The sequence below is a fragment of the Chaetura pelagica genome, unplaced genomic scaffold, assembly GCF_000747805.2.
Source record: "Chaetura pelagica isolate M959 unplaced genomic scaffold, ChaPel_1.0 scaffold358, whole genome shotgun sequence".
NCBI classification, from domain to species: domain Eukaryota; kingdom Metazoa; phylum Chordata; class Aves; order Apodiformes; family Apodidae; genus Chaetura; species Chaetura pelagica.
The window spans coordinates 154,543-168,825 of record NW_009954233.1 but is presented as its reverse complement, the minus strand read 5'-3'; positions in this window follow the sequence as shown (position 1 = coordinate 168,825).

Sequence of the window (14,283 nt, the reverse complement as noted above, 5' to 3'; positions counted from 1 at the left end):
CTTTAATAACTTCAGGGGGAAATGCTGCTCCTTACGGAGTTTGAAATTTAGTTAAGCTAACAAGACACAATAGCTGAACTGATGAGACCATGATGTTGTAATCTGCTTATGTAAATAACGACACAAGCAGCGTTTAGTAGCTGCTTTTGGTTGCAAGGCAGTGGGATGCTGAAGCATTCAGAGGTTGGGTGCCTCAGGTGCCATTGCTGTACAAGATGAGGTGCAGCTTCCACTTGGCTTTGAAGTCCCACCTACCTGCGTTTGGTGTACTTCAGGAATTTGGAGAAAAGAACACTAAGGATTTGGGGTAAGAAAGGTATCAGGTACCCAGTTATTGCCAATTTATAGTAAAAATTGCCATAGAGTTATGTAGAGTAGGTGAATGAAAAACTCCTTGCATTTCATCTTGACCCACAGGCTTCTAGTTGGCCTCCATCCTCCCTGTCCCAGTGTGTGTCTGGGGGGGTGTGAGTGAGTGGCCACGGGGCTGGTTCTTTTGTTGTTGTGTTGAGGCCAAACCATGACACTCATCTCTGGGTAGGTGATGTACATTGACTGCCTTCCAAGACTTCAGGCCTGGGATGGGAGTGTGGCAACCAGAGAAGAGCACCTCTGCTGTATCTGGTGAGGATACTGCTTACTCTTCTCACTAGTCTTAAATACCTGTGAGCACTGGTGGACTTAAACTAGTGTCACAGCTGTGGGCTGGGAAGTTCATCCTTGTGGCTTCAGCTGCAGGTGCTGCGTGTCATACTTTGAAGCAGGGCATGGTTCTGGGGCAGCAGCCACGGGCTGTGGGAGCTGTGCCTCTGGCTTGGCTGGGGGACAGCAGTGTGCCATGGACCTGCACTGCACACAGGTCATTCGTGGGGAATCATCCCTTCAGACCCACCAGCACGGCTGTGGGGTGTTTGCAGTCATGGTCATTAAAAGCCCAGAGGCAAGTTAGCAAACAAAAGGAATGTAAACAGCAGCTCACTGAGCTGAGGGAGGTGCAGAGGAGAGAGGAGCAGTGTGTGGTGGCAGCACCAGCGGGTCTGGGCTGTCCTGATGCTGGTGCTCAGATACCTCCTGCACCAAGGTTTAAATCAAAGTCAGCTCAGCAACAGAGTGGTGGGAGCAGAGTGCTGTCAGCATGAGCTGATGACACACACACCCAAGCCCTGAGAAGCCGGGTAAATTATTTAGGTGAGTGCCAATCTCTTGGTTTTGAAGTTGAGCTGGGTTCACACTAGTGCAGCCAGAAGCCCCTGCCCTGGCAGCTCGTGCTAGGGCGTGCTGGGCCACCGAGGCACCTTCCTGCAGCTTGCAGGGCTGGTTGCCAGCTGATGGCTCACCAAAATAGGAAAACCAACCCTTTTTTGGGAAACTGCAGTATCTTTGGTTTTGTCTTTATTCTCTATTATCCTTGTTTTTATCTCTCAACTCTTCTTGTCTGAACACTGACCCCAGAAAAGGGTTTGTTTAATGTTCATGGACGTGTAAATTTAACAACCTGGAAGCAAGTTATTCCTGAACATAGTGGATTTCTGGATTAGAAGCAGTGCCTAACCTACTGCTGAACAGGAATTAGCATTTCAATACCATTTAAACCTTCTGACTGACAGCACTTACAGGTACCTAGAGGTATTGTATTTGGGAAGATTTCAGATAGCTACAGCTAAGGGTGGTGAAATAATCTGCTTTTATGTTCTTGAGGCATCTGAAGCACCACCTCCAGGGAACACCACTGTCCCTGCCACAGAGTTGCCACTGCTTGGGTTTTGTGGTCTTTAAATTAGACTTCAGCAGGTGTTTTCTAACATCTTCAACAAATAAGCTTCCCAGTTTAACAGGATCATCAGGAGAACCAAGTGTAGTGCAGTTTCCGTTCACTTGCTTGGAGAGTGCTTAGATTCTGGAGGGTTTTAGATTTGTGCTTTTATTTTTCTGACTCAATTTAAACCAATCAGGACGTAATTTTGACATGGATTTCAGTTACTATCTGCTTATTCAGAAACCCAGGCTAAGTGATGTTCTTGTTTTGTGGGAAGGGACACTCATTTTGTTCTTCATGCTAGTAATTTAGCTTGATACTACATGCTGTGTAGAGAGATTTTATATGTAGATGAGGCTGTGTAGCTAAAAGTAATTAATTCCAGTAAGCTCAAATGTAATAGACCCACCTATAACCATTATGTGATATTTAAATTATTTTTTTTCTTTGAATACTGCTTTTTGACAGCAATTGCCAGCTGGGAAGTCTTGTCGTATGTGCTTCTCTTTCAGGGTCTTTTGATTTTTGGAAAGCAATCTCAGAAAACACTTCATTTTGTCTTCAATAATACTGAGCATTCTGCATCTTGAATTTAAAGCCATCTTTCAGATGAGCATGTATATTTTGATAGGATGAAGCAGGCTTCTAAAGAGTCCAGATACTTGATTCTAATAGGCTTAGGTTTAGCTCTACTTTGAAGACTCTTGCTGAATTTCCTCTCCTTATGGTATAGCTTTTCTGAAGTGGACATTTACTTGCACTTTGCTACCAGCTGCTGTTCAAAGGAGAGGTATTTACCATCTTTCTTAAATGCCGATACTACTGGTTTTGCTGCTCCCAAAGGTCTTCCCATTTCACCTTAGCTGCTTTATGATGTGTTTACAGGACTGTCTCTGACCTGTAGGCTGGCCTGTTGCACCAGATCTTCAGTTGATGGTTTATGTAGAAACAGTTAACCAAAGGACTCCTGCGGTGAGGCAGGACTGAAAGCAGAGTTGTGGGCTGTTTGGAATGTAGCCAGAGAAGCTAGCCCAGTGTCCAGCAGAGACATGGTGGTAGAGGTGTTGTGTTGGAGTGTCTGTAGGATTATTTACAGCCTAGAGGTGTGACATTTGGGTCAGGGAGAAGATTGCAGGTCTTTGGCCAAAAGGTCCTTAGATTATGTTTGTGGTTGAGTTTGATGCATTGTCAGCTGCCTCATAGAGAAAGGAGCCTGTCTGGGGGACAGACCGGCCAGGTGGGAGTGTCAGCTCAGAGCACACAGATGATGTGAACATTTTTGAGAATAGTTAGATCCTTAGTGGCTGAGTGAAACATGTAGAAAGGAGTTAAGTGCTTGAATGGTTTAGCTTTGTTGTACATGAAGGTTTTCTTTGAGTTGCTCTGTGTTTTAATTTTAGAGCTAAGTATGCTTTGGATTGAGCAAGTGCTTACTAGTGGAGGTGCTTATAAAAAAAGATGCCCAATTTTGGGTTCATCCCTTCTTCCCTTCTCGCCACCTTGGTACAACACACACTTTTAGAGGAATTCGTATGTTGAAAAGAAGAGTAAATTACATTCAGACTGCTTTGATAATGGTGTCCTGCATTGGCTGTTGGCTTGCATTGACTTCACTGAAATTAAAACAATATATATTCTCTGCAAATTATTTGCTTCTTCAGGGTTTTGTTCCAAGATGGTTCATCACCACAGTAAAAGCAGTTAAAGCTGTCAGTGCTACATTTGAATGTACTCTGGTTTTAGCAGCCCTAAAGGAAAATGCAGCCAGGACATAAAGTTCCTTATTAATTGTACTGGCAGGAAGTAAAATTAAAAGGAAATCTTAAAAGTTATTTAAATAAGTAAATTGCTAGAAACTCCCTTTCTGGAGCACAAGCTCTTTGCTTCAGTAGGAGCTGAGCACCTGAATATTTCCAGGGAACTGGAGACCTAGATGGTTGTCTGTGGTCATACCTAAATCTCTACTGGAACACTGACTTGAAAAAGATAAATCAAGGAGTCCTTTGGTGCTACTTAGGCAGTGTTTCTCCTTGAGAACGTGGTACCTGGAAGAAAGAACAAATTTGTACTTGTGGCCACATGCACTGGTGTTTTTTGGAGAGTCCTGGGCTGCTGTAGAAAAATCCCTCATCTGAGGGAGGTGGCCTCCTGGATAGCGTGGTTTAGTATGTGTTACAAAGAAAGCAGAGCCATCCAGGCTCCAGGAGTTCCTATGGCAGGGTCTTTCAGCAGTGCCCAAGTGGGTGGAAGCTGCAGGTGCAGCTAACAGCATGTGTGACCTAATGCCATGGGCTGCCCCAGCTTGGGAGGGATGCGTCTGACAGATGCTGGGGTGTCCAGAGGCATAGTCTGTCCTAGGGGAGGGGGGACTGGGGAGGGGAGTAATATCAGTATGGCAGAATGAGGATGTGTGTGTGCACACATAGAAAGTGTAATTAACAACCTTTAGCACTAATTAGCAAACCTTGCACTTAGTATTTTAAGGCAGGAGATGCCTTACATGTGACCTCTCTCTGAACATGAGTCTTCCTGATGGTCAGGATGAGCACTAATGTCACTATGAGGTCCCTATTTTTGTAGCATCTCAGGAACATCATGGAAGCTGGCAGAACTGGTTAAATTGAGGCTTTTCCAAAAGTACTTGGAAACTGCATTGAAATGTGCTACCAGTCATCATCAGTTTTTCCTTTTGCTACAAAAGTTTGCACTCACTCACCAAGGGGTGGGGGTGGGTGGCAGAGGAAGGAAAGCAGCGCAAATATTTGGAATCAGCACCGAATTCTCTCATGCTTATGTACATCTCCATCTTTCAAGCAATTTGACAGAAGTCTGAATCCTCAGAGGCACAGCCCAAGGGGCAGGGCAACCATGAAATCTCAATGTCACTTTCTTCAGTAGAGCTGGCAGTGTGGTTGAGCATTGCCATTAATACTCTTTTCACTCATGTGACATGCAGCGTGGGCACTAGTACCTGCTGCAGAGGCGTCTGCAGTGCCCTGGCCTTGATGGACTTGGGTCACGTATTGTAGGTGTGGAAGCTGCCCTTGAATGCTCTGAAGAGCATCCACTGTTACAAACAGAAAATTCGGGCACCAGTCTCATCTCTGATTTTGAAAGCTGCTCCTGTTTCTGAACTAGCAAGTACTTGTCTTGTGTAGCCTGTGTATGTAACGGTAGAATTTGACAGTGATTTCAGGAGTCATAGTAGTGTATAAAAACAGACTAAAACATAAAAATATTACTTCTGTAATTGCTGGGGAAAAAAAGTCAAATTCTACTCTTGTTACACCTGCTGTAATAGAGATTAAATCCCCCCTATTCAATTGCACTACTCTGGATTGACACCAGAGAGCAAGATTTATCCTAACAACCGGGTGGATCTCCAATTCCGTTAGATTGCACTGGGTTGTATAAATTATCCGAAGCTCTTATCTCTTCTGTTGTTATTCAGGCTGTTGATTCTCTGCATGGCATACTGAAACTCCTGTAGATGTGCTGCACGGGGCTGCACTCGGGCTCAGAGGGGGGTGCAAAGGCAGGCTGGTTGATGCAGGAGTGTGCTGGGGTGACAGCTGTCAGAGCCAGCTGGGGGATGCTTTCCTGGATGCTTTCAGGACGTGTTGGGCAAATGAACATCTTTAGGGAGGCTGAAGTTTGGAAGTCAGTGTTGCTGTCTCTTCTTCCCCCACCCCCCAAAGGCATTTGATGTAGTTAAGTGCTAAAGTGGGTGATGCATAATTGAGCACCTCTGTATTCGGATGTGTGCGAAGTACAAAATATTCATCTGTATGAAAGGAGTGTTTATGTATTAATGTGCATTTCCTTCATGCATTCTTGATTCCATTAGGAATGAAGGCATTGTGTAATATAATAGAAATTAGTAACTTTAATTGCACTTCTTTGTTGGGAAAATAGACATGTAATTAAAAATCTGACATGCAGTGTACTTATTTTTTTCTATAATGATTTACTTGTTGGCATCTCTTCAAGAGGACATTCCACAAGGCCCTTACCACTTCCTCCTTCAAGTATCTCACCAAGTCCAGCTTCTGTCTTTCAGAAGTCAATACATTTCAGATGCCTGGCTGAAGTGGCTGGCTAGCAACTTGACCCCGTGGTCCACCCCTTGTTATCCAGGACAGAAACTGCTATGGTTCTTAAAATGGTGCTCGTGTTGTAGGATACTTTTGGGTATTGATTTACTGGGAAGTCAGATGCTTTTACAGAATCACAGAATGATCATGGTTGGAAAGAACCTCTGAGATCACAAAGTCCAACCATAGAAAACAAACAAACCAGCCAAACAAACAAAAAACAAACCACAAAACAAAAACCCTCCACAACCCACAAACACACAACCTATAATCTCAGCCACTAGAAAAAAAGCCCTGAAGTTCCACATCTACGTTTCTTGAATACATCCAAGTATGGTGACTCCACCACCTTCCTGGCCAGCCTGTTCCAGTGCCTGACTGCTCTTTCAGTAAAAAACTACTTCCTGATGTCCAATCTAAACCTCCCCTGGTGCAACTTCAGGCCATTTCCTCTGGTCCTGTCATTGTTCACTTGGGAGAAGAGTCCAACACCCACCTCCTTACAACCTCCTTTCAGGTAGTAGTAGAGGGCAATTGTTCCTAGAAAGCAAGCACACTAAAATTGGTAGTACCAAAATTATTAGTGGATTGTGAATAGATACTTTATGAATGCTATCTTAACCAGTGTTTGGTAAAAACTGTGCAAGACCTCTGCAGTGTTCAGGCATGAAGAGCATGGCAGAGCATGTGGATGGGCTAACAGCACCCCCATGTTCCACACTGAGACGTGGAAGAGACATTTGGGGCTAAGAGGCCTGGAAATACTGACTTTATGTAGTTGTCTGCTACCTGTGCCCTTTGGTTTTTACACTTGTTATTTCTATGGAACTCCCTATTTTGTAGTGCATTTTGATATTTTTCTTCCCACGTGACCCTGTGGCTTGACTGAAGATGAGAACAACTGTGAGAGGGTAGTGTGGTACCTTCTCTCCCTTAGTTTGACTTTCTAGAGAACCAGGATGCAATCTCAGAAGGACTCTCTTCCAAGAGATTAGTACAGATGGTTGGTATTACCTATACTGGGGTTCAGACTTTTGATCCTTTTAGATCCTCAGCTACTAGTGAGGAAATATGGTTGGTCTTGCCTAGTTCCTGATGGGTACTTCTATCTTGTTCTGTCTAAGGGACACCAAGCAGTAGGTGTGGTGGGCAGCAAGAGACCAAAATCAGGAAAAATCATGTTACATGTGTAAGAACTGACTTGACTCCTTTACTGTCCTCGTTTCTGTAGCACTGATGCAAGGTCTTTGTTTCTGGCAAATATTGTTGAAAAATCTCTTCTTTGACTTAACCTCAAATTTGTATCGGGTGTGACCACACTTGAGACTGAGAAATACTTTATTATCAGTACATGAAAATTAAGTTGTAGTCTAGTGATCTCAACTCAACTTTCCATTCTAAACTGAATATAGGAAACCTTTTTTCCCTCTCTTCAGGTTCAGTTAAGCAGGCTCTTTGATGTTATAGTTCTAAATCTGAAAGAGCACACGAGATATTTGCACCAAATGAAATATTTAAGCTGAATGGCAGATGAGCAAAAGAGCATACCTGCAGAACTTGGATGGTCTTGCCTACCCAACACTTTTTCTAGGAAGCAAGTAACAATTCTTTCAATATGAGACCGCATCTTTCACCAAACCACTGCTACTTCAAGTCAGCTGAACATAGATGAAGCATGGCTGTATATTTTGACAAATCTTGCTTGCTAAAGAAACCATTAGGATAAGATGCTGTTGCCTAGAAACTTCAGGAAAATGCCTAACTTAGTTAAGGGGCCCCATGACCAGTATTCTTAAAAGATGTAGGACCTAACTGAGACAAGGTGTTCTTTGTGGAAACAAAGCTGTTTTCTGACCACACTTGAACGATCAGCTGGTTCACTCCTGTAGAACAGCTCCATGTGACAGACTCAGTGGAGCAATGTTTGTTGTATTTTTAGGGAATGGAGGTGTCAATAAGCTAATAAAAATAGGTATCAAAAGATACCCTGAGGTGAGTAGTTAAAAACAAACTTCACTCAAAATGGATGTTTATTTGAACCATTATCTTCATTGACTAAGGAAAAAAAGGTAATATGTCAGATATGGAAGGAAGGAAGAAAGGGAGGTGTAGGTGTACTTTTGTGGGGAGGAAACTCACATGATAGGTGACACTATAAAGAATGAAGACTACATAGCTGTTGCACCTCTCAAATTTCCCCAAAATAGTAATAATGAACAGATAATAAATTGAAGTGTTGCTGAGAAAAGAGTAAATGTACATGGCACAACAGAAAAAAGGCTAGAGATTTTTGTATACATATAGGTGTATTCAAGTCCATAGAACATGGTGAACTTTTCCTGAATATTGAGAGGAATTAACCCATGAAAGATTATCTTTTGTCCTGCATGTTTCTTTAACTGTGGGACTTGCTAAAAAAAAAAAATAATTAAAAAAAATCCTGTAATAGCAGATGCTGCTGCTGTGTGGATCATTTGTTCTTAGCTGTTTGCCAGTCTGGGAAGGTGGGGCTTGATGGACCCCTCATTTCAGTGACACTTTATCTCAGCCATGCTTTATTTTGTCCATCTTTACACAGCCTGGGTTGTTTTCTGGTTCTTTTATTGTCATTATTCAAAACATGAATAGAAGTGAATATCCTCTAAGTTATGAATGTAATCAATTTTGAGTCTTTAATTGCAATTTTTTTTCCATAAAATTCTTTTAATTTAGTCTAATATAATGGCACATCAAGCAGTAATGGGTACATTAAATTGAATCATGATGTTCATATACACATTTTATGACACAATCAAATATCCCAATGCATTAATTCATGTCAATCAGTTAATAAAATAGGAAACGTTCCTCTCGTGCTGTTAACTGTGCTTCTCTCATTTAGTGGGTGACAAAATGGTGAGAACTTTTATATCTTGCTTAGTTCATGTTTTCTTTTCTGTGTTGGTTGATACTTTTACTTGCTTGACGAGGACAAAGTCAGTTGGTTCCTATGGCCCCTAACTGAAATATGGTCCTCTTGAGCAGAGTGTCCCACCTTTACCTCCTCATACCCTGGGTTCCTTTGGTACAATCCTGTCACCAGAGACTGACACACACACACAAGAGATATTAACTTTGAACTTGGGGAATAACTTCTCTCTCAAGATTTCTTCTGATGTTTTCCTTCAAAGCCAAAGAGATGTCATGAATTTACTGGCACTCTGTTGTGAGGAAGGAGAAAATTACATTTAAAACATATTAAAAATGGTTATGGTTTGTGCAGGTTCTTTGTGCTTCTCATCTGGTTCACGTTGCAGTTGATGGCATTTTCACCTCCTCGTTTACAGTACCAGCATTTTCAACACTTCCTTTCAGCATGCAGGTGTTGGGCCCCAGTCCTGCATCCCTTGAAGGCCTGACTGAAGTTTTATGGGAGAAACGATGGGACTGGGAGAGTCTGAAGGAAGAGATAAGGGATATGGCTGCTTAAATTGAGTATGCACTGTTTCTAGAGCCTGATTCAAGGTTGTGCTGAACTTTGATACCTGTTTTTTTTCATGGCATCTGGTATTGGTTTGAAGTAGCTACTGTGTAAGTGTGAATGAAGAGTGGAGTTAGGTGAAGATAGACAAAATCCCAGACTTGTAAAATAGTTGTATAAGGAGGAGGAGAAATCTTCAAGGCAGCTGTGATGGTCCTAGGTGTGAAATATCCCTAAATGTGCTGCTTTTGGGCTCCCTGTTTCCCTACTCGGTGGGTTTAAATCCTCCAGGCCCTTGTGTTTTTGTATCAGCTGATGTTAGGCTTGGTTTGAAAACAATGAGAAGTGACAGCTTCGTGCATCTGGATGTTCTGCAAGTGCCAGAGTGTGTGAGCAAGGGAGAGAGAAGCCTTGGAGATGATCTCTGCGGTTGGCCCAGCCGAGGGAGCCCTCTGGTGCCCACAGCCTGGTCCGTGGCCAGGCTGCAGACAGGGCTGGCCATGGCCTTCCTGGGCCTTCAGAGCTCCAGAGAGGATAAGTAGCCCCCAGGGAGCCATTGCTTTCCTTTCCCTTCCCCCTCCTTCCAAAAACTATAGCAGAGAGTTTTTTTAGGAATGCTGATGTGCAGCCTAGATGAATGCAGCAAATTGAGTTTAAGCTGAAACACTGATAGGTCATAAAAGTCACCCCAGCCTTGTGCTTTGCCTGCTTCAGACTAAGGTGCTTTTTGACCACAATAAATTGACTTAATATGATGAGAATATGGAGGGGAAGGGTAGAGGGGAGAATGCTGCACTGTTACTTTCAGTGACCCAGCTTTTGTTTGGTTTGCTCTCCAAGGGGCTCTTCCTGAGTAACATGGAAAAATTAACTGTTTCTGAAGGGGACATAGAATTCTGAGATTATTTCTTTCCACATGTGGTACTGATAAAGGAAGGTAGCTCTGGTACCTTAGTAAGAGCAGCTGCAAGAGCCAGTTTCATGGTTGTGTAGTGTCTCTTCAGTTGTGTTTACTGTGGGAAGAGCGCAGCATCTCTGTGTTTGACATCTCACAAATATTTGTAGGCTGCTGACTCAATGCATTTCCCATGTCTGTCTAATGTGGGAAACGATGTTTAGTCAGCAGAAATAGAACACAGTTCCTGGTTTCTTCCATGCACCATGCAATTTATTTCCAGTATTACGACAAAATCAACACCTGCTAGCAAATCTGTCTGAGGTGACCACTGTCAAAGAGCATTTCAAAACCACGTCCCTTCCTGTAGAGTGAGAATTGTGCTGCTTGTGTGTGGGGGACCCTTGAGAAAATGACTGGAGGAAAGATACTAAACACCCTCTCTCTAGACAGGCAAAGCCAGGTCACAGATGGTGAAAGCCCAGAAGGGTATAGGTGGACTTGCCTGTTGCCAATAGAGGTGGTTTTCTGCTGGTTTAGGGCATTTCTAGCTGTCCAGAACTGCTTCTCCATGCTTCTCACTGTAGTCAGGGAACAACACATTCTCTTCAGAAGTGCTTTTTAAGTGCCCTGCTGCACCTTTCTTCCCATACAGGAGCTGATTGGGTTTGGCAGTCCATGCATGTCTTTCACAGTAGGGCAGCTGTGGAAAAGAAGTTCTCACCTTGCTTAGTCTGCATCACACAAGTCTAGCTGGTAATTTGTGGTGGTTATGCAAAAGAACATTGCCCAGAGATGGATTTATTTTGTAGCACAAGGAGTAAGAGTAGCTCCAGTATTATCAGTTCACACAAGTATCCCTCACACAGCAGTACTGGATGCCTTTAAAACCTACAGCTTCTTGCTTCTTGTGCCCTGGGCGGCAAGACACAGGACACTGTTGCTGCTCTTCTACAGCTAAAGTGTGAAAAATGTTTCAATGCTGAACAGAGAGAACTGTTGGTGCACTAGTAATTGCTTTATGGTGTGGGAGGGTTCCTCATAGGTCAGGGTTAAAAAGGATGTCACAGAGCTGTGGGTTTGGGGGAGAGCCGAGTGCCAACATGTGGAGCTGTGTGCAGTGTCCAGTTGCTATCCAGTACAATTATATCAAGAAAGTACAGGGAAGCCTTCCCTGAGCCCTGAACAGCAGCAATGTAACTTGGACTTGCCTGCAAGGTAACACCTTGGCACTTCAGCAGGGTCTTCCTGTGTTTGTGCAAGGGAATAGAAAAGAAAGAAATAACAGGTGTCACAAGATTCTCGTCCTCCATTGATACCTAAGCAAGGGTACCCGTAGTCACTCCCAGGGCATCTGCATGGCTGCTGTCCTGCCTCTCAGACTTGTGCATTATTTCCTTTGATAAATAAAAACCCACTTGACAGTTTTTTCTTCCCAAAAAAGCAGTTCCCTTCAGAAGGCTCACCTTCCTCCTGCGCTTGATGGCACTTTTGAAGGGGTAATAAGTAAACTGGATCTTTCACTTGGCCACAAAGTCTGTGCAGCTAGAAAATGAATCCTCCAAAGAAACGGTTCCATCTTTCAGTGCAACCAAGGCAGGAGTATTGATAGCAACCTTGCAGCTATAAAGGCCTCCTCAGTTGTTCCTTTTCAGCAATCTATCAATGTAGTCTTGCCTGCTGCAAAGTACTCCCCCTGGCTATGGAAAGGTAGGGGAAGCTGCTCATGTGCCAAATAATCAGCAATTCAAGTGAAATCCTCAGTTCTTTCCCATCCCTCGCCTCCTACCCCCATCCCAACTCACAAAACCCATCTTGTTGCAAACAGCACATTTTTTCATCAATAATGTATCAGGTCACATGAAGGTCACTGGCATGCACAAGAGAAGTAGCTTTTATTCTAACCACTGAGTCAGACTGGTGGTATTTTTCCCCATTTTATTTTGGTGTGCTTTGAAGGGTGTATGTTTTTTACAAGTGGGGATTTGCCAGCTGTTTGTGAGCACAAACACACCGTTGATCTCTGCAAGGAGAGATCCTCGCAGAGGTGGTGCAGGATGAGGTATGTGTTTGCCTCTCAGTGCTGCTCTTCTGGGATACTCCAGCTATTAGTTCTTTCTTGCTTCAGGAACAGTTACCTGCAAGAACAGAGATTATATACTTCTGAATGCTCTGCATTTCCGAAGATGGTCAGCAAGATCAGGTAAAAGCAGAACTCACTGAAGATCTGGCAGCTGCTGTGTTGGGCCAGTTGGCTCACAGTGCAGTTCAGAATCTTCCGTCAGAGATATCAGCTGAAAGATGTGCTTGAGGTGTGTGCTGAAGGGGGCAGTGATGCTGGTTTTGGGGCACTGAGATGCTGTTTTCAAGAAACCTGACTCTGTAACTGGCCTTGGGTGCAAGTCAGTCCTTGCATCCATTTCTTCTTGTTCTGCTTCTCTCTCTGAGACCATAACTCTGCCTCTTGATACGTGTTTGGGAGATGTCATGGGGCCTTAGGGAGCTATCAGTAATAGCAACAATGAGTACTGTGTACATGTGTATCTAATGCAGCAATGTCTGTGTGTCTATTAAGCAGTGCTCACTCAGCAGCAGGGAGGCTTTGGAGGCAGATTGGCCTCTCAGGTTTGCAAATCAGTCCACCTCTGTGGTATCCTTCCAGTCAGGACTCCTCCACTGACACTGCTGCCTGTCAGTTCATCAGTGTGGTACGCCTGGTGCGATTTTTGCACAGAAAGGTTCAGAGCTTCCAAATATAAAGAAGCGAAAATGTTGTTGGTGTGAGACTTCATAAGGCATCAAGGCTGAAGAAGAGAATGAGTGGCTGTGCATTGTGTTCAGCAGCTGTGGGTCCTGAGAAAGCATGACCTGGGCAGAGGTGTAACTGCACGTGGAAAAACACCAGCTTAAGTAGTCTTATCTTCCATGTTCTTAGCTGATTTTATGAACTGGAGAGGGATTTGAACCCTGGGAGAAGCTTAGGGGCAAGTTTGGCCTGCACATTGCTGGAGCAGATAGGGATTTTAGATGAAAAGATGAAAAGTCAAGGGCAAGGACTGAGTGCCTTTCAGTCTGAAGCTGCAAGGAGAAACTGGGCCATGATTTCTCTATTTTGTTTGTCCATGTAATGTTCTGACATTGGTAAGGAATATAGAGGAGGTGAACAAAGTTGGTAAATTTGGACTATGAACAAAGTCTGTTTTGAGATTGGGTGCTTCCTCTCAGCTGAAAGGTCATGAAGAGGGAGCAGGGCTTGGGAGGAAGCAAGCAGTATTGGCTTCATAAATCATCTTTCTTTCAGCCCCTTGTTGCAGCATCCCTGCCAGTGCTTCGTGGAGGCAGGATGGAGTCTCAGGGGTGGTGCAGAAAGGAGACGTAGTGTCTGAATTGGACAGGAGGGTTGGGAGGTCCCTGCTCTCGTAAATCTCTCTTTCCAGAGCACAAACAGATGCTGTTGAGTTTCTGGCGCATGCATATTTGAGTCCAATTCCCAGGCAAGGCTCCCTTTGGCGATGGAGCCAGAGGATTCTGCAGGAAGAAACAGAAATCCTCCAGCATCTATGGAGCAGCTAAACAGCTGCCATGGGGGCTGGGCATACATTTTTGCCTCAGGCTTGGGCACATCAGGCTTTTTGTGGCAGAGTGTGCCAGTATCCACGTTGGACACGGCTGCAGGTCTGAGGCGCTTTCCCTCCTTTGCTCTACCTCTCCCCTGTCCCTCAACCTTAAATATTTAAAGACCAATGTTACTCATCATGAACAGGATGAGAAGGAAATGATAAGTTTGTAGGCAGTGGACTTGGGCTTGTAGCCAGGAACCAAATGTGGCTTTCCAGAGCCGTGGCCTCGCTTGGTTTGGAGCCTGTGGGCAGTAACCACTGCCCCAGAGAAGTGTGAGTGGCCAAGGGCAGGGCACAGCTTTCCTTCTCTGGCTTGGACAGAGCCGTCACTCATTTTCCAGGTGTGGATGAGGAGCCTTACTAAATAAAAGGCATGTAAGAAATAAAAAGCCTTTCAAAAAGAGCATCTGTTTCTGCCCCTAATCTGAATTCTCCAGCTCATGGGGCAGCTTCAGCAG